The 25,511-nt window shown below is 44.6% G+C and overlaps 1 protein-coding gene and 1 pseudogene across 1 annotated transcript in view; one reads left to right on the forward strand and one right to left on the reverse strand.

Annotated features, from left to right (window-relative positions):
• MFSD1 (major facilitator superfamily domain containing 1) overlaps positions 1 to 25,511 on the reverse strand; it is a 102,665-nt gene that overhangs the window by 64,227 nt on the left and 12,927 nt on the right. The gene's annotated exons all lie outside the window — the stretch shown is intronic.
• Positions 1,421 to 24,547, forward strand: LOC108177893 (serine/threonine-protein phosphatase 4 regulatory subunit 2-like; annotated as a pseudogene).

Consider the following 25,511-nt stretch of genomic DNA (forward strand, 5'->3'; position numbering starts at 1 on the left):
GCCTGTTCGAGTTCCAGCTGCTCCACTTCCGATCCAGCTCTCTGCTGTGGCCTGGGAAAGCAGTAGAAGATGGTCCAAGTGCTTGGGCCCCTGCATTCACGTGGGAGACCCAGAGGAAGCTCCTGGCTCCTGGCTTCCGGTCAGCACAGCTCCAGCCATGTGGCCAGTTGGAGAGTGAACCAATGGATAGAAGGCCTCTCCTCTCTCTCTCTCTCTCTCTCTCTCTCTCTCTGTCTCTCCTTCTCTCTCTGAATAACACTGACTTTCAAATAAATTAATGAATAAATCTTTAAGAAAAAAAAAGAAGAAAAATCAGTACAGATACACTTGCTCTGCCAGAGGAAACACTTTCTCAAGCACAGTAGCTGACACAGCCAGTGTCCAACTTCCCTCTCAGTAGCAATGGTCCTCGGGACTCCAGAGTAGTGCAAAATGTAAAATCCCCACAATGTAAATCCTGGCTCAACCTGGCCAGGGCTGCAATCCATCTCGCCTCCTAGGAAGTGACCCACTTGAGGCTGCCAAGGTTCCCATTCACGGGCACTGTCCCAGGTTGAAGGTGCCTGGCTTCTCCTATCCTCTCTTGGCTTCTGCCTGCCACTGCTTTCTCTCTCTTCCCTTCCCTCACGATAACTAGACTTGCTTATTGAAAACTTCCAATTGCCCTTTCAACCGGGAGCCCCAGTTGTCAGCAATTGACATCAACGTGAAAGTCCTCAAAAATGAGTGCTGCTCATTCTTCATCAAACCAAACAGCCTACTCTCCACTCCATGGACTGCAGACAGAGACGTTGCCTTGGAGACGACGCCCACACAACCATCCTGGGCCAAAGCCCTGACCCTCCAGAAAGCGGAGACGTGAAGGTTGAGATCTGAAAAGCTTATATCCCGCTTTTCAGACCATAATTCACTCAGTACTTCCACATATCTCCAGCACACACACAGACACAATTACTTTTTTTATTTCTAAGAGGTTCCCCAGAGAAAAGAACATTCATGGTTATTTGTATTTTATTTAGTACTCAGTGTATCAAGCCTAAATTTTAAAAGTTTTCGGATGTTGGAGGGCTCGTGGTAGCAGCTCAGAAAGGTGCTGCTCTCTCGCTGGCTTCCCCCAGCTCTCTTCGGTGGCGACCCCCTCTCCCTGGGTCGCGGCAAGTCAGAGTGTGTGCGGGGGGGGGGGGGGAGGGCGTCAGGGGTGGGGGGTGGGGGGAAGGCTCTCCAGGCCCAGGGAGGCGCATGGAGGGAGGCGGAGGCTGCGAGACTCAGGAAAGCCAGGGGCGTGGAGAGGCGGCAGGAGGCGCTGAAAGATTTTGAGAAGGGGGGTAAAAAGGAAGTTTGTCCTGTCCTGCAGCAGTTTCTTTGCCGTTTAGCCAAGACTGGAGAAACAATTCAATATATATATGTATACCACCTGTTGCCACGGATGGTCGTACTGCCTGCCTGGGGAATCGGCTGACATTCTGACTCTTGGATCTCCTGGGGTTTGTACTATTTAGGAAGGATGCAGTGGTCCCAATTTAAAGGCTATTTTATTTTCAAACTGGAGAAAGGGATGGATGATTTCAAACTTCAGCTCCTGAACCAAGAGGTCCTCCCAGCCCTGATGTCAAGTACATTCCCTTTGATGAAATGAAGGGAAGAATGCTGAAAAATGTCGCTGCATTTAATGAGAGAAGATGGATTATAGCTACTCTCTAGAACTGAAGGTACAGTTTCTTAGCATTCCTTTTACTGTTCAGAGACTATGTGAATTGCTGACAGATCCAAGAAGAAACTATACAGGAACAGACGAATTTCTCAGAGGAGTGGAAAAGAATGTGATGGTTGTTAGCTGTGTTTATCCTAATCCAGAGAAAAACAATTCTAATAGTTTAAATAGAATGAGTGGTGTTATGTTTCCTGGAAATTCACCAAGCTATCCTGAGAGGTCTAATATAAATGTGCCTGGAACCCCCAGACCACTTAATCAACCAAAGGTTTCTTTCTTAGTTCCAATGACAACAAATGGTTTGCCTGAGAGCCCAGACGGTGAAGAGTCAACCTTACAGCAAAATGAAGAGAAAAAGTACAGTGATTCGCTGGCATCTGAGCAGAAGTCTCCTCCGTGAGCCCCATAACAAACACCCAGATGAAGACGCTGTAGCAGCCCAGGGCCATGGGGTGAAAAGACTGAGCTTTGACAAAGAAGAGGAAGTGAGAGAGGCATCCTTGAGACAGCTTCCAGAGAGAGTTCTCCAGTTCTGGCAGACAGAAGCCTGGTCTTCACTACAGGGTAAAGACAAAGAAAGCCGGGCAGCACCATGGCTCACTTGGTTAATCCTCCACCTGCAGCGCCAGCATCCCATATGGGTGCCCGGTTCTAGTCCCGGTTGCTTTCTTCCAGCCCAGCTCTCTGCTGTGGCCCGGGAAGGCAGTGGAGGATGGCCCAAGTGCTTGGGCCCTGCACCCGCATGGGAGACCAGGAGGATGCACCTGGCTCCTGGCCACTTGGGGAGTGAACCAACGGAAGGAAGACCTTTCTCTCTGTCTCTCTGTCTCTCTCTATATATAACTCTACCTGTCAAAAAAAAAAAAAAGACAAAGAAAATCACATGGCCAGGCAGCACTGTGCAGAAGAGGAGAAAGAAGAGGAAAGAGAAAGAGAAAATCAAGAAAAAGAATCCAATGATGCCTTAACTGTGAATGAAGAGACTTCTGAAGAAAATACTCAGTGGAAGATTCTGATGTATCTCAAGCTGAGAAAGAATTACATTCTGAAGGTGAAAATACAGCCCTGTAAGTAGTGGTTCTAACTGTCATGAAACAGAAGAATCAGAAGGACCCAGCTCTAGTGAAACTGGAGTGATTCTGTCAGTCACTCATGGAAAACAATGATGAAGCCTCAGAAGTCCCAGAGGAGCCAATGGAGCAGGACTGACAGTTTAGAAACACACACATGCAGTATTTTACATGCAGTTCTGGTTTTATACTGTATAAAACTTTTATGTGATACAGTGGACCTGCAGTTTTCCAAGAGAAACAGGTTGTAAAGTACTTTAAATCCTGGAAGAGTTGTACACGTAAGAACTGTGAATATCAGCTTCTCTGGGTCCTGCTTACTGTGTTTGTTTTTTTTGTTTGTTTGTTGTTTTTGTTTTTTTTTTTTTTTTTGGTCTGGTCAAATCAGTGGTTTATGTATAGTTTTTTTTTATGTAGTTTTAAAGTTTTTAAACTGGAAGGTAATTATAATTTTGAAAACTTTTCTGAGATTATCACATTTAGTTTATATATATGCAAGAAAGCTTTTTGTCTTATCTCTGACAGCTCTAGCAGTTTTCCTGTTTTGGCCATAATGTCAATATTTTAACAAGAATTGTAGGGTTTCATGCTGGTTTCCAGATTTTATTGTTTGTGTACAATGGAAATTTAAGTCATATATAGATATAGATATAGATATAGATATATAGATATGACTTAAAGTCACCCTTATTCTAAGGGGTGAAATGTTATGTTTTTCTGTTTCTATAAGAAATGAATACAGGGAGAGCAGCAAGATGGTGGAATAGGAAGGGAGCACACTGATAGTCTGGAGAGAGACAGTTTAATAAAAGTGGAGATACTGCAGGTTCAAGGAAGAGTAGGGGAAGAAACAGCAGAAAAAACTCTTCCGGAACTAGTGATTCACAGTGGACCTGCGTGGAGAGCATGGGAGCCCACAGTTCGGGACACCAGAGGCAGACTCAACACACCAGCGCTGGAACGCAAGGTGAGCCAAACTGCAAGAGCCCGAGACACCAACAGGCAAGCCGAAAGAGGAGACTAGAGGGAACGACCCCTGGGGGGGAAAAGTTCACCAGGCTAACTAGAAGAGAGAGAGAAGAAAAAAAAAGTGACCGATACGGACACGGGTTTCTCTCTCTCCACTCACCTCTCAAAGGCGAGCAAGACAAAGAGCAGGCGCCATCTTGGACATACGTCATAAGCAGGGCAACCTCAGGTCTGCACCGGCCCTGAGCCTAGCAGAAAAACCTGACTCTGGGCGGGGTGAATTAACAGGAGATTAGGACCTAGTGAATTTGTGGTGCTACTGAACTGAGACTGTGAAAAAAGAGGCGGTGGGGGAGAGAACTCACGAATTCATGTGAGTACTCTCCAGAGATGCTACAATTCCGTAACTTTGGCAACCCAGTGGGAGATTGAAGGATAATTTGAGCCCACCCTGAGGGCAGAACAGATTCCCTGTGTGGTCCTTGGGAAAGAGCTTCTGATCTCTGGCTCCTGTGGGTATATCAATTGCCTGCTAAGTACCTCCAACTTCGTTCAGCTGTGTGGAATTACTTCCCTTTTGAAGAAAGAAAGAAAGAAAGAAAGAAAGAAAGAAAGAAAGAAAGAAAGAAAGAAAGAAAGAAAGAAAGAGAGAGAGAGAGAGAGAGAGAGAAAGAAAGATCTACCACACCTAACCTGGGAGTGTCACCTTTGGCACACCAAACAGAGCTCTCAGGCCACACCCATCTCAAGCCTCTAAGGCTGCATCAAAAACAGACAGTCCACTTAATCTAGAGTCATAGTATAACAAGAAAAAGCACCACAGTGAAGAAACCAAATATCTCCAATATGCCAAATAACAAATGCAAAAACCAAGGTAATAAAAACAAGGAAGTCACTATGACGCCCCCAAATGAAAAAGACACCCCAATTCAAGATTATGAAGATGATGACATAGAAGAAATGCAAGAAGCAGATCTCAAAAAATTGATAAGAACATTAAGAAGTTCTCAAAAACAAATTCTTGAACTACAGAAATCCTTAATGGACAAGATAGAAAATCTCTCTCATGAAAATGAAATATTAAGGAGGAATAAAAATGAAATGAAACAACTAGTACAACAGGAAACTGTGATAGTGACGAGAAATCATAATGAAGTGAAGAATTCAATAAATCAAATGAAAAACACATTAGAGAGCCTTAAAACAGAATGGGTGAAGCAGAAGAGAGAATATCGGACTTAGAAGACAGAAAACAGGAAAGGATACAGTCAGACCAAAGAAAAGAAAAGAAAATTAGAAATCTAAAACATATTGTCAGGAATCTTCAGGATACTATTAAAAACCGCAACATTCGGGTTCTAGGAGTTCCTGAAGGCATGGAGAGGGAGAAAGGATTAGAAGGCTTTTTTAGTGAGATATTAGCAGAAAATTCCCCAGGTTTGGAGAAGGACAGAGAAATCCTAGTACAGGAAGCTCATAGAACCCCTAATAAACACAACCAAAGGAGATCCTCACCACGACACGTTGTAATTAAACTCTCCACAGTGAAACATAAAGAAAAGATCCTCAAATGTGCAAGAGAGAAACGTCAGATTACTCTCAGAGGATCTCCAATCAGAATCACAGCTGACTTCTCATCAGAAACCCTACAAGCTAGGAGGGAATGGCGAGATATAGCCCAGGTACTAAGAGAGAACAACTGCCAGCCCAGAATATTACATCCTGCAAAGCTCTCATTTGTGAATGAAGGTAAAATAAAGACTTTTCATAGCAAACAGAAATTGAAAGAATTTGTCACCACTCGTCCAGCCCTGCAAAAGATGCTTAAAGATGTGTTGCACACAGAAACACAGAAACGCGGTCATCAATATGAAAGAAGGTAAAGGAAGGAAACCTCACAGCAAAAGATCACAGGGGGCCGGCGCCGTGGCTGAGTAGGCTAATCCTCCGCCTTGTGGCGCCAGTACACCAGGTTCTAGTCCCAGTTGGGGCAGCGGATTCTGTCCCAGTTGCCCCTCTTCCAGGCCAGCTCTCTGCTATGGCCAGGGAGTGCAGTGGAGGATGGCCCAAGTCCTTGGGTCCTGCACCCCATGGGTGACCAGGAGGAGCACCTGGCTCCTGCCATTGGATCAGCGCGGTGTGCCGGCCGCAGCGCTCTGGCCGTGGTGGCCATTGGAGGGTGAACCAACGACAAAGGAAGATTTTTCTCTCTGTCTCTCTCTCACTGTCCACTCTGCCTGTCAAAAAAAAATCACAGGGAATTCAAAGCATATATTAGAACTTATCTTTGGCAAATGAAAGGGCAAAGTTACCACTTATCATTAGTCACATTGAACATTAATGGCCTGAACTGTCCAGTTAAAAGACACCGATTGGCTGATTGGCTTAAGGAACAAAACTCTTCTATTTGCTGCTTACAAGAAACACATCTTTCCAACAAAGATGCATACAGACTGAAAGTGAAAGGCTGGAAAAAGATATACCATGCCAACAGAAATGAAAAAAGAGCGGGCGTAGCCATCTTAATATCAGACAACATAAACTTTACCACAAAAACTGTTGAGAGAGACAAAGAGGGACACTATATAATGATTAAGGGATCAATTCAACAGGAAGATATAATGATTATCAATTTATATGCACCTAATTACAGGGCACCGGTTTATTTAAAAGATTTGTTAAGGGACTTAAAGGGAGACTTAGACCCCAATACAACAGTACTGGGGGACTTCAATACTCCACTCTCAGAAATAGATCAACAGGACAGAAGATCAACAAGGATACAGTAGATTTAAATGACACTATAGCCCAAATGGATCTAACAGATATCTACAGAACTTTCAATCCTACAGCTAAAGATTTTACATTCTTCTCAGCAGTACATGGAACCTTCTCTAGGATTGCCCACATACTAGGCCATAAAACAAGTCTCAGCAAATTCAAAAGAATTAGAATCAAATCATGCAGCTTCTCAGACCATAGAGGAATGAAGTTGGAAATTAGCAACTCAGGAATCCCTAGAGCATATGCAAACACATGGAGATTGAATAACATGCTCCTGAATGAACAATGGGTCATAGAAGAAATTAAAAGAGAAATCAAAAATTTTTTGGAAGTAAATGAGGATAACAGCATAACATACCAAAATTTATGGATTCAGCAAAAGCAGTGTTAAGAGGAAAGTTTATATCAATAGGTGCCTACATCAAGAAATTGGAAAGGCACCAAATAGATGAGCTTTCAATTCACCTCAAGGATCTAGAAAATCTACAGAAAACCAGATCCAAATCTAGTAGGAGAAGAGAAATAATTAAAATCAGAGAAGAAATCAACAGGATTGAATCCAAAAAAAATTACAAAAAATCAGACAAACGAGGAGCTGGTTTTTTGAAAAAATAAACAAAATTGACACCCCATTGGCCCAACTAACTAAAAAAAGAAGAGAAAAGACCCAAATCAATAAAATCAGAGATGAAAAAGGAAACGTAACAACAGACACCACAGAAATAAAAAGAATCATCAGAAATTACTACAAGGACTTGTATGCCAGCAAACAAGGCAACCTATCAGAAATGGATAGATTCCTGGACACACGCAACCTACCTAAATTGAACCAGGAAGACATCGAAAACCTAAACAGACCCATAACTGAGACAGAAATTGAAACAGTGATAAAGGCCCTCCAAACAAAGAAAAGCCCAGGACCAGATGGATTCACTGCTGAATTCTATCAGACATTTAAAGAACAACTAACTCCAATTCTTCTCAAACTATTCAGAACAATCGAAGAAGAGGGAATCCTCCCAAATTCTTTCTATGAAGCCAGCATCACCTTAATTCCTAAGCCAGAAAAAGATGCAGCATTGAAAGAGAATTACAGACCAATATCCCTGATGAACATAGATGCAAAAATCCTCAATAAAATTCTCGCCAATAGAATGCAACAACACATCAGAAAGATCATCCACCCAGACCAAGTGGGATTTATCCCTGCTATGCAGGGATGGTTCAACATTCGCAAATCAATCAATGTGATACAACACATTAACAGACTGCAGAAGAAAAACCATATGATTATCTCAATAGACGCCGAGAAAGCATTTGATAAAATACAACACACTTTCATAATGAAAACTCTAAGCAAACTGGGTTTGGAAGGAACATTCCTCAATACAATCAAAGCAATTTATGAGAAACCCATGGCCAACATCCTATTGAATGGGGAAAAGTTGGAAGCATTTCCACTGAGATCTGGTACCAGACAGGGATGCCCACTCTCACCACTGCTATTCAATATAGTTCTGGAAGTTCTAGCCAGAGCTATTAGGCAAGAAAAAGAAATTAAAGGGATACACATTGGGAAGGAAGAACTCAAAATATCCCTCTTTGCAGATGATATGATTCTTTATTTAGGGGTCCCAAAGAACTCTACTAAGAGATTATTGGAACTCATAGAAGAGTTTGGCAAAGTAGCAGGGTATAAAATCAATGCACAAAAATCAACAGCCTTTGTATACACAGGCAATGCCACGGCTGAGGAAGAACTTCTAAGATCAATCCCATTCACAATAGCTACAAAAACAATCAAATACCTTGGAATAAATTTAACCAAGGACGTTAAGGATCTCTACGATGAAAATTACAAAACCTTAAAGAAAGAAATAGAAGAGGATACCAAGAAATGGAAAAATCTTCCATGCTCATGGATTGGAAGAATCAATATCATCAAAATGTCCATTCTCCCAAAAGCGATTTATAGATTCAATGCAATACCAATCAAGATACCGAAGAACTTCTTCTCAGATCTGGAAAAAATGATGCTGAAATTCATATGGAGACACAAGAGACCTCAAATAGATAAAGCAATCTTGCACAAAAAAAAAAAGCCAGAGGCATCACAATACCAGATTTCAGGACATACTACAGGGCAGTTGTTATCAAAACAGCATGGTACTGGTACAGAAACAGATGGATAGACCAATGGAACAGAATTGAAACACCAGAAATCAATCCAAACATCTACAGCCAACTCATATTTGATCAAGGATCCAAAACCAATCCCTGGAGTAAGGACAGTCTATTCAATAAATGGTGCTGGGAAAATTGGATTTCCATGTGCAGAATCATGAAGCAAGACCCCTACCTTTCACCTTACACAAAAATTCACTCAACATGGATTAAAGACTAAAATCTATGACCTGACACCATCAAATTATTAGAAAGCATTTTAGAAACCCTGTAAGATATAGGTACTGGCAAAGACTTCTTGGAAAAGACCCCAGAAGCACAGGCAGTCAAAGCCAAAATTAACAATTGGGATTGCATCAAATTGAGAAGTTTCTGTACTGCAAAAGAAACAGTCAGGAGAGTGAAGAGGCAACCTACAGAATGGGAAAAAATATTTGCAAACTATCCTACAGATAAAGGGTTGATAACCAGAATCTACAAAGAAATCAAGAAATTCCACAACATCAAAACAAACAACCCACTTAAGAGATGGGCCAAGGACCTCAATAGACATTTTTCAAAAGAGGAAATCCAAATGGCCAACAGACACGTGAAAAAATGTTCAAGATCACTAGCAATCAGGGAAATGCAAATCAAAACCACAATGAAGTTTCACCTCACCCCAGTTAGAATGGCTCACATTCAGAAATCTACCAACAATAGATGCTGGAGAGGATGTGGGGGGGAAAGGGACACTAACCCACTGTTGGTGGGAATGCAAACTGGTTAAGCCACTATGGAAGTCAGTCTGGAGATTCCTCAGAAACCTGAATATAACCCTACCATTCGACCCAGCCATCCCACTCCTTGGAATTTACTCAAAGGAAATTAAATTGGTAAACAAAAAAGCCATCTGCACCTTAATGTTTATTGCAGCTCAATTCACAATAGCTACGACTTGGAACCAACCCAAATGCCCATCAACAGTAGACTGGATGAAGAAATTATGAGACATGTACTCTACAGAATACTATACAGCAGTCAAAAACAATGAAATCCGGTCATTTGCAACAAAATGGAGGAATCTGGAAAACATTATGCTGAGTGAATTAAGCCAGTCCCAAAGGGACAGATATCATACGTTCTCTCTGATTGGCGCCAACTAACTGAGCACCAAAGGGGAAACCTGTTGAATGAAAGGGACACTATGAGAAACAGTGACTTGATCAGCCCTTGTCCTGACTGTTGATGTACAATACTATTGGTTGAACTCTGTAATTAACACACAATTATTCTTAGGTGTTTAAATTTTAACTGAAAAGTGATCCCTGTTAAATATAAGAGTGGGAATAAGAGAGGGAGGAGATGTACAATTTGGAACATGCTCAATCAGACTTGCCCCAAATGGTGGAGTTAGAAACGTGCCAGGGGATTCCAATACTATCCCATCAAGGTGGCATGTACCAATGCCATCTCACTAGTCCAAGTGATCAATTTCAGTTCACAATTGATCACACTGATAGGTCTAAGAGTCAAAGAAATCACACAAACAAGACTAGTGTCTGATAATACTAACTGATAGAATCAAAAAGGGAGAGAACGATCCAACATGGGAAGCGAGATACACAGCAGACTCATAGAATGGCAGATGTCCTAAATAGCACTCTGGCCTCAGAATCAGCCCTTAAGGCATTCGGATATGGCTGAAGAGCCCATGAGAGTATTTTAGGCATGGAGAGCAAGACACTCTGGAAAAAAAAAAAGAAAACCTAAATGAAAGATCTCTGCAAGTGAGATCCCAGTGGAAAGAACAGGACCATCAAAGAAGGAGGTACCTTTCTCTGAAGGGAGGCGAGAACTTCCACTTTGACTATGACCCTGTCTGAATAAGATCAAAGTCGGTGAACTCAAAAGGCTTCCATAGCCTTGGCAACTCATGACTAGAGCCTAGGGAGATTACTGACGCCATAAACAAGAGTGTCAATTGGTAAAGTCAACAACAGGAGTCACTGTGTGCTTACTTCTCATGTGGGATCTGTCCTTAATGTGTTGTCCAATGTGAAGTAATGCTATAACTAGTACTGAAACAGTATTTTACACTTTGTGTTTCTGTGTGGGTGCAAACTGATGAAATCTTTACTTAGTATATACTAAACCAATCTTCTGTGTATAGGGATAATTGAAAATGAATCTTGATGTGAATGGAATGGGAGAGGGAGCGGGAGATGGGAGGGGTGCGAGTGGGAGGGAAATTATGGGGGGAAAGCCATTGTAATTCATAAACTATACTTTGGTAATTTATATTTACCAAATAAAAGTTTAAAAAAAAAAGAAAAAGAAATGAATACAGAGGATACTTTTTCTGTTGGTGATGATTGAGTTAAGCTCTTTCCTAAGATATTTTCTTCCTCTTCTGAGTAATTTGGATAAAATCTGGCCCTTGTGAAACCCTGGAAATCTTGTCTGTTGAAATGCCAGGTTAAACAAATTTCAAGAGATCCGAAGTTCTTTTGTATACTTCTGAGGCACCCGAGAAAAAGACATGGTTATTGATGAGAAGATGTACCCATCTTGGTAATTGTGTTCCATCAGTAGCTTACTGTGTTGCAGAATGAATGCTTATGAACCTGACATGAGACCATCCCAGAATAACCAGGCAGGTTCCTTGACTTTTTGCTTGCCTTCCTGAACACTGTGAATATTACACATTTCTTTCTAAATTAGTCTAGAATATGCAAATGTCAATGGTATGAAACAGTGCTGTACTGGAAGAATTAATTTGTTGCTTTAGTAATGTGCCTTGGCTAATTGAGGCATTAGGGGTACATAGAAACTACCATAATCTGTATGACATTTTGAAGTGAATTAAATGTTTTTGAACATGCTTCTTCGACAGCCAGGGTTATATTTTTCAAATCATCACGAAGCACAATGATTACTCTAAACTCAATATTTTCAAATCCATATATTTAAAGTCATGTGAGCTGAAAATTCCCTGTCAAAATTAATGGCTGCCAAATTTATACCTGTTTTCTCAGCTGTACTTTTTGATATTAGACTTTTAAAATTCTGTAAAGTAAATTTTGTAGAATGTAATATGTTCATTGCCTTTGTGAAGCAGTATATAATTATATAATTTCTGTTTATAAACTTGGCTTGGGCTTTCAATACAGTATTCATATGAAGCAATAAATATTAATGTTATGAAAAAAATTGAATATAAAATTTTCTTATACATTGAAGTTATGATTACAAACTTAAATTACCATAATTTTTTTAAAGATTTATTTATTTATTTTATTTATTTATTTGAAAGGCAGAGTTTACAGAGAGAGACAGAAAGGGAGAGATGCCTTCCATCTGCTTGTTCACTCCCCAGATGGCTGCAATGGCCAGAGCTGGGCTGGTCTAAAACCAGGAGCTTCTTCCAAGTCTCCAGTGTGGGCTGTCCTCTGCCACTTTCCCAGGAGCATTAGCAGAGAGCCAGATTTTTTCAAGTTTTACTTATTTGTTTGTTTGTTTGAAAGACAGAGTGGCAGAAAGAGATGGGAAGACAGAGATCTTTAATCTGCTGGTTCACTCCCTAATCGTCCATATCAGCTGGGAGTAGGTCAGGCTGAAGCCAAGAGTCAGGAACTCCACCCAGGATTCCCACAGGGATAGCAGGGTCCCAAGTACTTGAGCCCTGATTAGCACGTTATCAGGGATCTGAATCAGAGGCAGAAGTGAGACTCGCACCAGTACTCCACCGATGTGGGACGCAGGCATCATAAGCAGCAGCCTAACCTGCTGCACGCGACACCCACCCCTCTGCAGCTGTAATAAAATGCCGTAGACTGGGTGATTTATAATGACTACAGATTCATTGGGCTCTCAGTTCTGGAGGCTGGGCAGTCCAAGATACAGGGGCCAGCATCTGGTAAGGGCCTTCTTGCTACATCATAGCATGACTGAAAGCATCATGTGGGCCCAGCAGAGCAAGAGAGGGTAAGAGGGGCTCAAACTCACTGCTACATCAAGCGACTCCCGGGAGAACAACACTCATCTCTTCCTGAGAGGTGGAGCCCACTTGACCTAACCACCTCCAGCTGGGCCCTGCCTCCCCATACTGTTGCACTGGGGGCTGAGTTCCACACATGAACTTTGGGGGTGGGGGTCTAAATCCATATGAGGCTCCTGGAGCACCCACCAGCGCCACCACTGTAATCCAGTGCCCACCCTCCCACTGCCACAGAGCTCAGCTCTGTCAGGGCCAGAGCCAAACCCTGGCATGCTCGCCCCCTTCGTACAGCCAAAAATAAGTGTGCACCCACAGCCAATGTGTGGAAGTATAGGGAACCCAGCATTACTGTTCTGCTTGCTACGACTCATGCAAGCTGACGCGCACGTCACTACATTCACTCTTCAACTGTAAGTTCCTTCTTGTCAGATGGCTTTCCTTCTTCCTCTTTTAATATGATTATGAACTGTACAGCTTCAATTATTCCACCAAGCTGTCATTTTCACTTTCCTTATTATGTTCCTACCGCCCAACGCAGGCGGGAACCCACAGGGGTTAACCCCTGTACTTGCAGCTCAGTACCAGAAGTCTCTGAAATCATGCTTCTTTTGCTCCAGACCAAGCCTGAGGCTTCCTCTGTCAGAGACAGGGAATCAGGTTCTCTCCAACGGGCCCTGGTTCCTTATAAGAACAAATGCCAGGCAATGGATGTGCATGAGAGAGCGAGTAAGGCCAAAGTGCCACCTACTCTTCTCCATCGTGAGTAGAGCAGAGAGAAGGCCCGTGTCTTTAAGGACTTGCATTCTTCAAAATGTTCTAATTAGCATACCATATGATCCTAACTTTTCTGATAACATGAGATTTCATTGATCACTAAATTTTTCTCTTTCTACTTTCTTTCTACAGGGAAACTGAGGCTGGAAAAGCTTAGGTAGTGGGTCCTGGGTGGCATTATCAGTAAGGAGCAGGAGCTATTCCAAATCTGCCCTAATCCCAACTGCCCAGCATTTTGTGGAGCAGAGTTGAAGTTCTGACCACTTGTTCATCTACCCCAGAGTCAGTCACCCTCCTTCATAGCCAGGACCCATCTTCTCACCTTCCCTTTCTCTGGCACTGAATGTAAGGTGATCTGAGTGTGCCTCCTCCTTTCTGGACATGCTTCCAATATGAAGAAACTATTCCTGTGATTGCACCCAAAAATGCTTTTAAAAGTTATTTTTTTAAGAATTATTTTATTCATTTGAAAGAAAGAGTTACAGAGAGAGGTAGAGACAGAGAGAGAGGTCTTCCATAGATGCTTCACTCACCAGATGGCTGCAACAGCCAGAGCTGAGCTGATCCGAAGCCAGGAGCCAGAAGCTTCTTCCTGGTCTCCCACACAGGTGCTGAGGCCCAAGGAGTTGAGCCATCCTCTACTGCTTTCCCAGGCCATAGCAGAGAGCTGGATTGGAAGTGGAGCAGCCAGGACTCGAACTGGTGTTCATATGGGATGCTGGCACTATGGTCTGGGGCTTTAATCCACTGCGCCACAGCGCTGGCCCCTAAAAATTATTTTTATACCTTCAAGAACTATTTTTTTGAAGCTGGCATTGTGGAGCTAGTGGTTAAGCCACTGCCTGAGATACTGGCATCCCATGTGGGCACCAGTCTGTGTCCTGGTTGCTCCACTTTCAATTCAGCCCCCTGCTAATGCACCTGAGAAAGCAGCAGAAGATGACTCAAGTATTTGGGCCCCTGCACCTACACGGCAGACTTGGATGAAGTGCCTGATTCCTGGCTCCTGGCTCCTGGCTCCTGGCTCCTGGCTCCTGGCTCCTGGCTCCTGGCTCTTGGCTCCTGGTTCCTGGGCCAGCCCTGGCCATTGCAGCCATCTAGGGAGTGAACTAACAGATAGAAGATTCTCTCCCTCTCCCACTCCCTCTCCCTCTCTCCCTTTTCTTCTCCCTCTCCCTCTCTTTCCTTCTGTCTCTGTTACTCTGTTTTTTCAAATAAATCAATAAAACAGACAAAAGAAGATCAGGATAAAGAGAAGAGAGAGCAGAATACAAGTGAACAACAAAGAAATCGTCTGGATAGAGCAAGCAAGCCACGGTGCCAGCCCTACTTGTACTGTTTATAAGCTAAAAAAGAAATAAATAAAACTCATGAAGTGTTGTTTAGAAGAAGATGAGCTGGAAGAAGATGGGACTTAGCCAGCTCAGAGAAGCAGGACCCCTTTTTCCTGCTCTGTGGAGAGCTGCCACCCATCCTCTTTCAGGACCTCAGAAAAATGAATGAATCAAAAAGAAATTGGTGCAGTGGTTGGGACATTGTCTGGGACGTCTGCACCCCATATCAGAGTATGTGGATTTGAGCCCTGGCTTTACTACTGATTCCAGCTTCCTGCTAATGGGGATCCTGGGAAGCAGCAGGTATTGGCTCAAGTACTTGGGTCCCTGCCACCCACAAAAGAAACTCAAACTGAGTACCTGGGTCCCAGCTTTGGTCTGGCCCAGCCCTAGTTTTTGTAGGCTTTTGGAAAGTGAACCAGCAGATGAGAAATTTCTTTTTCTCCCCCACCTTTCAAGTAAATTTAAAAGAAAAAAGAAAATCTTTAGAAAAATTGTAATTTAGCTCAGAACTATGGTGAAATAAAATAAATTAAATGGATCTCCTTTATAAGTCAAATTTCTTAGTATATAAGATCACTTGTCTTGGGGCCAGCATTGCAGTGCCACAGGTTAAGCCACAGCCTGGGATACTGGCATCCCACATGAGCACAGGTTCGAGTTCCCAATGCTCCATTTCTGATCCAGCTACCTGCCAATGCACCTGGGGAAGCAGAGGAAGATGGCCTGAGTACTTGGAACCCTGAAAGCCACATGGGAGACCAGATGGAACCCTGCCTTCTCTCAAAGGCCAGCACAAATGCTTCCTCACCCAGCACCAATGGAGCCTTCAGCTCTTATCGTCCCAATGAGATTAAATTCTTCTCTTTTTGATTTTTAAAAATTTTCATCCTACCCTAACTGTAGTGTTTAATAAACTATGTCTTTTCTGGAAATTACTGTTCTACACAACTATGGTTCAGTCCTATACCAAACTGAGATAGATAAAGTTAGAAACTAGGAGTCAATCTTTGGTGTACACTTGTTCCTAACACCAAACCTTAAAGAAATCAGGAGTCTATTGATATCCTTCTAGATTGGATCTTGGAATAAAAAGGTTGCACTGGACAAATTCTGGGGTACCTCTTTCTATGAATCCTAAGATGTTACAGCCAGAACAAATTTATGCCATTTCTTAATTTAATTCCATCGTTAACAGTGAGACTCACTGTCACAAAAGGACATGTCCATGTAGATTCAATCTCATGAGCCCAGCCCGGTGCTTCTTGTCCACCCTATGTCATCTGTCTCTACTACCAGCAGTACAAAGGAAACTATCTTAGGTTTATATCCCTAAATTCCAAGTCAGGAAGGGATCTTAAATAACTATTGCTCTGAGCATCAGAGTGTTGGCCAAGGACTCTTCACCATGACTGAACTTGCTGCTTGGCCGATTTCATAAACTTACACCAGAAGGCAAGGGCTGACCCTTTCCCAAACAGTAGAACGCAACTCATTAAGGGGTTATAAAGTCAGATTAGCAGATCTCCAAAAGAAATTTGTAAAGAAATAGAAAACATCAGTGTTCATCACATAAAGTTAGAACACATATTGTAATGTGAAATTTTCTGTCATATCTTTACATATATCTGTCTATTATGTAATTGTCGATATAAAAAGAAGATACAAAAATGGAAAAATCTTCCAAGTTCATGGATTTAAAGAATCAATATCATCAAAATGTCCATTCTTCCAAAAGCAATTTAGAAATTTGATGGAATACGAATCAAATACCAACTACATTCTTCTCAGATATAGAAAAAAAATGATGCTGAAATTCATATGGAAACACAGGAGACCTTAAATAGCTAAAGCAACCTTATACAACAAAAACATAGCTGGAGACATCATGATATCAGTTTCAAGACATACTACAAGGAAGTTATCAAAACAGCCTGGTTCTGGTACAAAATCAGATGGACAGATCAGTGGAACAGAACAGAAACACCAGAAATCAATCCAAGCATCTTCAAGCAACTTACATTTGACCAAGGAGCTAAAACCAGTCCCTGAAGCAAGGACAGTCTCTTCAACGAATGGTGCTGGGAAAACTGGATTTCCACATGCAGAAGCATGAAGCAGAACCCTACCTTACACCTTACATATAATCCATTCAAAATTGATTAAAGACCTAATTCTATGACCCTATACGATCTAATTATTAGAGAACATTGGGGAAACCCTGCAAGATATTGGCACAAAGAGTACCTGGAAAAGACCCAATGGGCACAGGCAATCAAAGCCAAAATTAACAAGTGGGATTACATCAAATTGAGAAGCTTCTATACTGCAAAAGAAACACTCAGGAAGGTGAAGAGGCAACCAACAGCATGGGAGAAATTATTTGCAAACCATGCAACTGATAAAAGATGAATAACCAGAATATATAAAGAGATCAAGAAGGTCTACAACAACAAAACATACAACCCAGTTACAAAATGGGCAAAGGACTTACACAGACATTTTTCTTTTTTTTAACAGACATTTTTAAAAGAGGAAATCCAAATGGCCAACAGACACATGGTCTTCTGTGTATAAAGTTAATTGAAAATGGATCTTAATAGAATGGGACTGGGAATGGGAGAGGGAGGAGGCAGTGGGGTGGGAAGGTGGGTAAGATGGGAAGAATCACTATATTCCTAAAGTTGTACTTATGAAACTCATGAAAGTTGTGCTCATGAAAATTTATTCATTAAATAAAAGCCTTCTTTGGGAAAAGAAAAAAAAAGTAACACTTGATGATTTTTATAAACATCTAAGACAAAAACCTTAAATAAAACAGTGAACTAAATCCAGTGATGCATTAAACTTTCTTTAAGTAAAGGTTCATTCTTAGAATGAAATGATAATTTAGCTTTAGAAAATTTATGAATCCAAAACATGAGAAAAGTGTTGTACTTAACAATTAAGCATTAGAAGCTTTAGCTCTCAATGAAGGAAAACTGAAGTATTTTCAAAAAGGTCATCTATTCTCTACAATCCAGGGTTTTAGCCCACACAATAGGGTGAGAAATAAATGTGAATGTGTAAAGGTTGGAATGGAGGGGAGAATCTTGGCCATTAGTTTCATAATGTTTACGTGTGTATTTGCTTTCTGTTGCTGAGTAACAGATTACCATAAATTTAACAGTTCCGAACAACAGACATTCATTATCTCTCAGTTCAGTAGGTCAGAAGCGTGTTGTCACTCCACAGTCTCAGGGGGCCAAAGGCCAGGGGCCTTGCTTCTAGCCTCAGCTGGAGCTCAGCGTTCTCGTCTAAGCCCACGTGGTTCTCACAGAATATAGTTGCTTGTAGTTGGATGGCTCAGGTTTCCATTTTCTTGTCTTTTTAAAAAATATTTATTTATTTGAAAGGCAGAGTGACAGAGAGCAAGGAAGAGAGAAGAGAGAGGGAGAGACAGCTTCCACCCACCAGTTCACTCCCCAGATGACCACACAGCCAGGGCTGGGCCAGACCAGCCGGGAGACTGGAACTCCCTTAGGATCTCCCATGGGGGTGGCGGAGGCCCAAGTACTTCGGCCATCTTCTGTTGTTTCCCGGGTACTTTAGTAGGGAGCTGGAGCGGAAGTGAAGTGGTCAGGATTTGATGTGGTGACCAGATGGGATGCTGCCCTCACAGACTTCGGCCTAACCAGCCGCACTAAATGGTGGCTCCAGATTTCCATTTTCCTGATGATTGTTGCCTGGGGGTCCCTCTCAGTCCCTGGAAGCTGCCTACAGCTCCCTGCCACATGGACCACACTGGCACAGCCTACTTGTTCAGAGCCTCCTGCTCTGTTGGATTTACGGACAGGCAGCACCAGCGGAAAGGGGCAAACGTGCAAGAAGGGCCACCATTCTCCAGGAGTTTCCACAGACATCCCAAGGGCTGTCTGTGACTCTCAACCAAGCGCATTGCTCGCCCATGGCTGTGCAGTCCCCAGGTTTCTCTCCTAAAACAAATTCTGCCTTAACACAGTTTAGCTCCATTAGGCAAGTTACTTAGCCTGTCTGACTTCAATTACTCCATCCGTAAGTGCTGCTGACTGTGGGACCTCATTGTGATCATCTGTACAGGCTCCTCAGCACAGCATCCAGCTTGATGCGCAGCCAGTACGCAGCTGCTATTATGATCATGGTGGTGGTCATTATTGTTGCAACTAATATTTCTTTTTTGCTACCCAGTGGTGCGAGTAGTACATAGCCACAGCTGGGCAGGATGCTGTACCAGCCAGGGTAGCTCAGAGAAACAGAACCAGTAAGGTGTGTGTGTGGGGGGGGGGAGAGACAGAGAGAGAGAGAGAGAGAGACTTGTTATGAGGACTTGGATTATGGGTTACAAAGTCCCCAAGCCTGCCACATGAAAGCAGGAAGCCCAGGAAAGCTGGTGGCATAGTTCTAGTCCAAGTCCATGGGCCTGGGAACCAAGACTGTGGATGTCCAAGGACATGAGAAGATGGATGTCCTGGCTCAGAGAGAGCAAATTCGTCTTTCCTTGCCTTTCTGTTCTTCTTGAGCTCTCAGTGTGTGGCTGGTGCCCACTGCAGTTGGTGAGGCCACTCCCCTTTACAAGGCCTGGCGATCTAAATGCCATGCTCTTCCGGAAACACCCTCACAGACACACCCAGGAGTAATGTGTTGCCATCCACCTGGGCACCCTTCAGCCCAGTCAAGCTGACATATACAATTAACTATCACAAACACTAAGGCTGAACTCGAGGCAGGACAGATAAAAAATAATTTGCTACAAGACTTGAAGAACTTTGCAGAGCCTTCTTAGGATTGCCATCATCCTAATAAATATTGACACTTTACAAAATGAAACTACATAGAGCTGTCTCCTGTCCATGTGAATGCACCTATCTAGTTTATCTTGTGCAACAAGAGAAGCCTTTGTTATTGGCAAGGCCAGACTGTACCGATTACTCACATGCCATGGATACCCACAGGGGTGTCAGCCACAGCAGGCGGGACGCTCTTGCAAATGCAGGTCTCCACAACAGCAGTCAACAGAAAACCACTAGGAGGAGCCCAGCTGATGCCCATTCTTGCACCTGTGTGAACCTCTGCTGCCACAGGCCTCATGGGGCACTTCTGCCATCCAGGGACTATGACGTGAGTCCTCACACACACGACGACATTCAAGTTCAGACAGACTGCCCTCTTTTAGCTTCAAATGTTCCTAAACATTAAAAAAAACCCTATAGGTGCATGTCATAACACAGAATTCGTGTTTTCATCAGTGTGCCACTGAACTATTAAAGAAAGTAATGCTGTAGAAATGTGAGCAAACGATGCAGTAAAAACTTAGTTCCCTGTTCCAGGGAGACAGGACAGTTCACACTCTAGGTATTACCAAATCATGTGTAGCTGGCTGATTTTATTTTTATGAGCTATTTATTTCCTGGTTATATCTGCATGATGTCTAAGACCTGTTAGAGTCTTTGACAGAACGAAAGGCAAGGGAGGGGACTGACTGGAACGAGGCACCAGGGAGCTTTCTGGGGTGATGGCATGATCTGTATCTTGCCTGGGGTGCTGGCTACATGGATTATATATTAAATGTTAAAACTCATGGAACCGAAAAATCTAAGATCTTAGAATCTCTCTATACATATTAACTCAATCTATTACTTTTTTATTAAATTTTTTTTGAGAGGCCGAGAGAGTGAGTGTGAGAAAGAGTTCCCATCCCTAAATGGCCACAATGGTCCCTGGCTAGGACTGAGAACTGAGAACTCAACCAGGATCTGCTACAGGAGTGGCAGGAACCCAATTACTTGGGCCATCACTGTTGTCTCCCAGGGTCTGCATTAGCAGGAAGCTGGAGTCAGGACCCAGAGGTGGGTGTTCAGCTCATGCACTCTGACACAAGACCCAGGCATCTCAATCAACATCTTAACCAATAGACCAAAAGCTCACCCCTATGTTTTAAAGATGTATTTATTTGAGAGGCAGAGAAACAGAGGTACAGAGACTGAGAGAAAAATAGACAGCTCCCCTTCACTGGTTTACTCCCCAAATGCCTGCAGTGGCCAGGGCCCAAGTCAGGGCCAAACCCAGCAGCTGCGAATGCAACCCAAGTCTCCCACATGGATGACAGAAACCCAGTTACTTGAGCCACCACTGCAGCCACCTGGGGTCTGTGTTAGTAGGAAGCTGGAGTCAGGAGCTGGAGCTGGCAATCACGCTGAGGTGCCCTGACTGTGGGATGCAGGTGTCTTAATTGCTAGGATAAACTTCTGCTCCTAACTCCATTTTTACAAAGGATCAAGGGTATGGAAATAAAAAGTTAAAACACAAGCTCTAAGAGGCCACACTTGGAGGTACATGCCACTGCACTAATATCATTATGTGGTAAAATAAAGTCTTGACATTTCAAGTAAATCGGTCTGAATCCCCAAGAGTTTACTAAAAATTGCTGCTGAGAGGTGACTCAGAGACCTATGAGAGGTAGAAAGGAGCCAGTTGAGGATTTGCTTTGCTGGGAGTAAACCACCCACATAATTACAGAGGCAACGCCTCAACTATTCGGACTCCTCCAGAGAGGTGTGATCTGAAGACACCCTACCCTTTCTAGAACAATCTTCAGCCCCCAAGAGATTTTGATTTTTCACGGACATGTGACCAAAGCCTCTGCCAGTTCCTCTGAGGGCCAAAACACAATTAGATCTGTTCCCAGGCGGCCAAGCAAGAAAACTTCAGCTGGCGTTGTGGCGTAGTGAGTTAAGCTGCCACCTGCAACGCTGGCATTCCTTCCAGGTGGCGGTTCATATTCCAGCTGCTCCATTTCTCATCCAGCTCCCTGCTATGGCCTGGGAAAAGCAGCAGCAGATGGCCCAGGTTCTTGGGCCCCTGCCACCCATGTGGGAGACCTAGAAGAAGCTCCTGGATACTGGCTTCAGCCTGGCCCAGCCCTGGTTGTTGTAGCCATCTGGGGAGTGAACCAGCAGATAGAAAATCTCTCGATCTCTTTCTGTAACTCTTTCAAATTAATAAATAAATATTTTAAAAGAAATCTTTAGGTTATCAACTGACAGCTTGATATTAATGTGAATGGGTATCTGAGGTGATATGCCCCAGGGCTTAACAGCTTGTTTGAGGGCACAGAGGATCTGTCTACCAAATGTTCAAATACCACATACCTGGATGAGGCTACCAATAAGATGGGCCAAAGGCTCACAATTCATATCACCTGAACAGGGTTGATGATGAGGCCCAAGCCAAAAAAGCTCAACTAGGATGAATTAAAATTAAATTGCCATTGGGGGGCCGGCGATGTGGTGCAGCGGGTTAAAGCCGTAGCCTGCAGTACTGGCATCCCATATGGGCACCAGTTCTAGTCCTGGCTGCTCCACTTCCAATCCAGCTCTCTGCTATAGCCTGGGAAAGCATGGAAGATGGCCCAAGGCCTTGGGCCCCTGCACCCACGTGGGAGACCCAGAAGAAGCTCCTGGCTCCTGGCTTCGGATCAGCGCAGCTCTGGCCATTGCGGCCATCTGGGGAGTGAACCAGCAGGTGGAAGACCTCTCTCTCTCTGTCTCTCTCTCTCTGTCTCTCTCTCTCTCTGTCTCTACCTCTCTCTGTAACTCTGTCATTCAAATAAATAAAATAAAATCTTTAAAAAAAATCGCCATTAGGTTGAAAAGGCCAATTGGTAAATACAGCAGGAGGTAAGGATTGCAAGGGACCCTACTTGCAGAAGTTTCTGGAACAAAGTCCTTTGATTTTATTTATTTTTTTCACTCAAGAGGTAAAGAGACAGAGACAATATAAGAGATTGAAGAGCTCCCAGCTTCTTGGTCATTTCCCCGATGCCAACAACAGCCAGGGCTGGGCCCTGTCAAAGCTGGGAGCGGGGAACTCAATCTAGATCTCCCTTGTGGATGTCAGGGGCCCAAGTTCTTGAACCATCACATGCTGCATCCCAGGATCCACATTAGCAGGAAGCTAGAATCAGAAGCAGAGCCAGGAATCAAACCCAGACTCTCTGATGTGAAACATGGGTGTCTCAACCACTAGGCCAATGCCTGCCCCTAGTCCTGTGGTTGCAATTGGTGGCCCATGCAAGTGTGAGTCAATGGTAGGGTGAAGCTGGTTAAAAATGGAATGTATGATAGACAGGTCATACATGTATGTATGACATACAGGTCCAGACAGACAGGTCCACTCGCCTCCACACTGAGTGTCCCTTCAGTTCCAGATGCTGTATGTTAACAGGGACACTAACTGCAGTATGAGCCAGAGACAGCTTGTCCTACCACCAACACTTTAGGAAACAGTGTTGTTCAGCCTGAAAAGGAGTGGACAGTAACAGGTGAGGGGACGAAGCATCCTGGCTCGCCTGGGACTGAGAGGGTTTCCTAAAATGAAGATAGCTTCTGCCCAACCAGGACGAGCTGGGCACAAGGTGAGAATGGGCAAGAGATGCCGGGACACATTTGGGTCAGGACACACACTCTGATTTCCAAAGGCTGGAGTTGCTCTACAGTGCACCTGGACAACTGTACAGGGTCCCAGGGCAGAGCTGGTCTCGAGGTAAGGATGGCTGTGAGGTCCTCAGGAGCTTCCTCGGAGGGACAGGCAGCACACGGCGGGGCTGCATCAGGAGGAGCTCCTGACTCCTTGGGTGTGACGACACACAAGCACCCACGTACATGCACATCCACACACAACAGAAAATCCATCTTGGTTGAAACCTCCAAGTCTGGGGCCAGCACTGTGGTGCAGTAGGTTGGCCATCCCTTGTGACACCGGCATTCCATATAAGCACCTTTTGGGATCCTGGCTGCTCCACTTTCCATCCTGGCTAACATGCCTGGGAAAGAAGCAGCAGATGGCCAGGGGCTTGGGTCTCTGCCCACATGTGGAGACCGGGATGGAGTTTCTGGCTCCTGGCTTCAGCGTGGCCACCCATGCCCATCTGAGCCTGCAGTCCTCAGGGCACAGAGGGAGGCTGGATGGTGCCCAAAGCTCCTGGCAACTCCAAGGGTGCACCGTGCACAGATGCGACACACAGTTCTCCTAAAAGTGTGCGTGCTTCCCTCTGCTACACACGTTTCCAGAAGAGGGCATTGGGAGTTTTAGAAACTGACAGTAAATGAAATGAGGGAGACACAGTGTGAAGAGTGATGGGTTTGCAGCTCTGAAAAGTCAGAAGTCTAAGAAGGGGCCCAGTGCCTATCATTCCCGCAAGGGAGGCACTGGAGGAGAGTTGGGAAGTGTCTCCAGCGCATCCTGCAGGTGGAGCCAGAGAGACCATGGACCCAGGAGCCCAGCCCTGCAGCAGCAGCTGCACCTGCCAGGGAGGGAGTGGGGAGAGGACCCTGTCTTCACCGTGGAGCCAGGGCCTGCAGCCTGGCCAGGAGACTTGAAGCCAGACTCCAGATGCCAGAAGCAGAAGCCTAGAAGCCTGGGTCAGAGAGGTCAGGAACCCTGATGGTGTGGGGGAGCTGGTACAGACCCTGTGTGAATCCCAGCTCGCCCCTTCCCGGCAGGTGTCACTAAAACCCTCTATGCCTCTGCCCTTGTGCTCAGGAACTGTGGTTCACGCTGCTGCCCCACGGCCCACTCCCTCCATCAGTACCAGTCGCAGGGACACTCACACATCACGCCCTCAACTCCTCCGTCTTTCCGGGATGCCATGTTGTCTGAGGAGGAGCCCTTGCAAGCTGCAGAAAATCTGGCCAAGTCTGGTGGAGGAGCTGTTCTGCTCACATAAGAGGGAGCTGGGAGCTCAGCAGGGCTGGGGCCATCCCCGCAGAGAAAGGTTCCTTTCTTCCTGTTCCCACACCTTCAGTGGGTAGTTTTCAGTGTAACAGAACAGCTGCTGCACCTCCAGGCACAGCATCTGCATTCCAGGAAGACAAGAAAAAGTGAAAGGCAATGAGAGCATCCCAGCTGGGCCAGACCCTTTTCATCTTTTCCGCGAAGGCCCACACAGAAACTCTGGAGTGCCACTGGCCAGCATCAGATTACATTGCTGCCCCCAGATGGAGGGGAGCTGGCACAGCCTAGGCAGGACTCCTCTGGGCCCTGAGCAACACTGGCGTCCAGCCAGGGAGCGTCCTAGTCCCCTGTGACAGCTCTAACAAGACGCCATGGGTTGGGAAGCTTAGAAAAGACAGAAATGTGCTCCTGGCAGTCTGCAGCCTGGAGGACTGTGCTCAGGGCGCTGGCGCACCCGACATCTGCTGAGCCCCTGCTTGCTGGCTCACGTCGGGGAGGGGCCAGGAGCCACTCTCAGGCCTCAAGCCTTTTTTTATTTTTATTTTTTTTTGACAGGCAGAGTGGACAGTGAGAGAGAGAGAGACAGAGAGAAAGGTCTTCCTTTGCCGTTGGTTCACCCTCCAATGGCCGCTGCGGCAGGCGCGCTGCAGCCGGCGCACCGCACTGATCTGAAGCCAGGAGCCAGGTGCTTCTCGTGGTCTCACATGCGAGTGCAGGGCCCAAGGACTTGGGCCATCCTCCACTGCCCTCCTGGGCCACAGCAGAGAGCTGGCCTGGAAGAGGGGCAACCAGGACAGAATCCGGCGTCCCAACCAGGACTAGAACCCAGGGTGCTGGTGCCACAGGTGGAGGATTAGCCTATTGAGCCGCGGCGCCAGCCCTCAAGCCTCTTTTATAGGGCATTAGTTCCATGCATAAGAGCTCAGCCTCTGTGTCACCTCCCAACACCATTGCCT

Source organism: Oryctolagus cuniculus, chromosome 4 (assembly GCF_964237555.1).
Source record: "Oryctolagus cuniculus chromosome 4, mOryCun1.1, whole genome shotgun sequence".
Lineage (NCBI taxonomy): Eukaryota > Metazoa > Chordata > Mammalia > Lagomorpha > Leporidae > Oryctolagus > Oryctolagus cuniculus.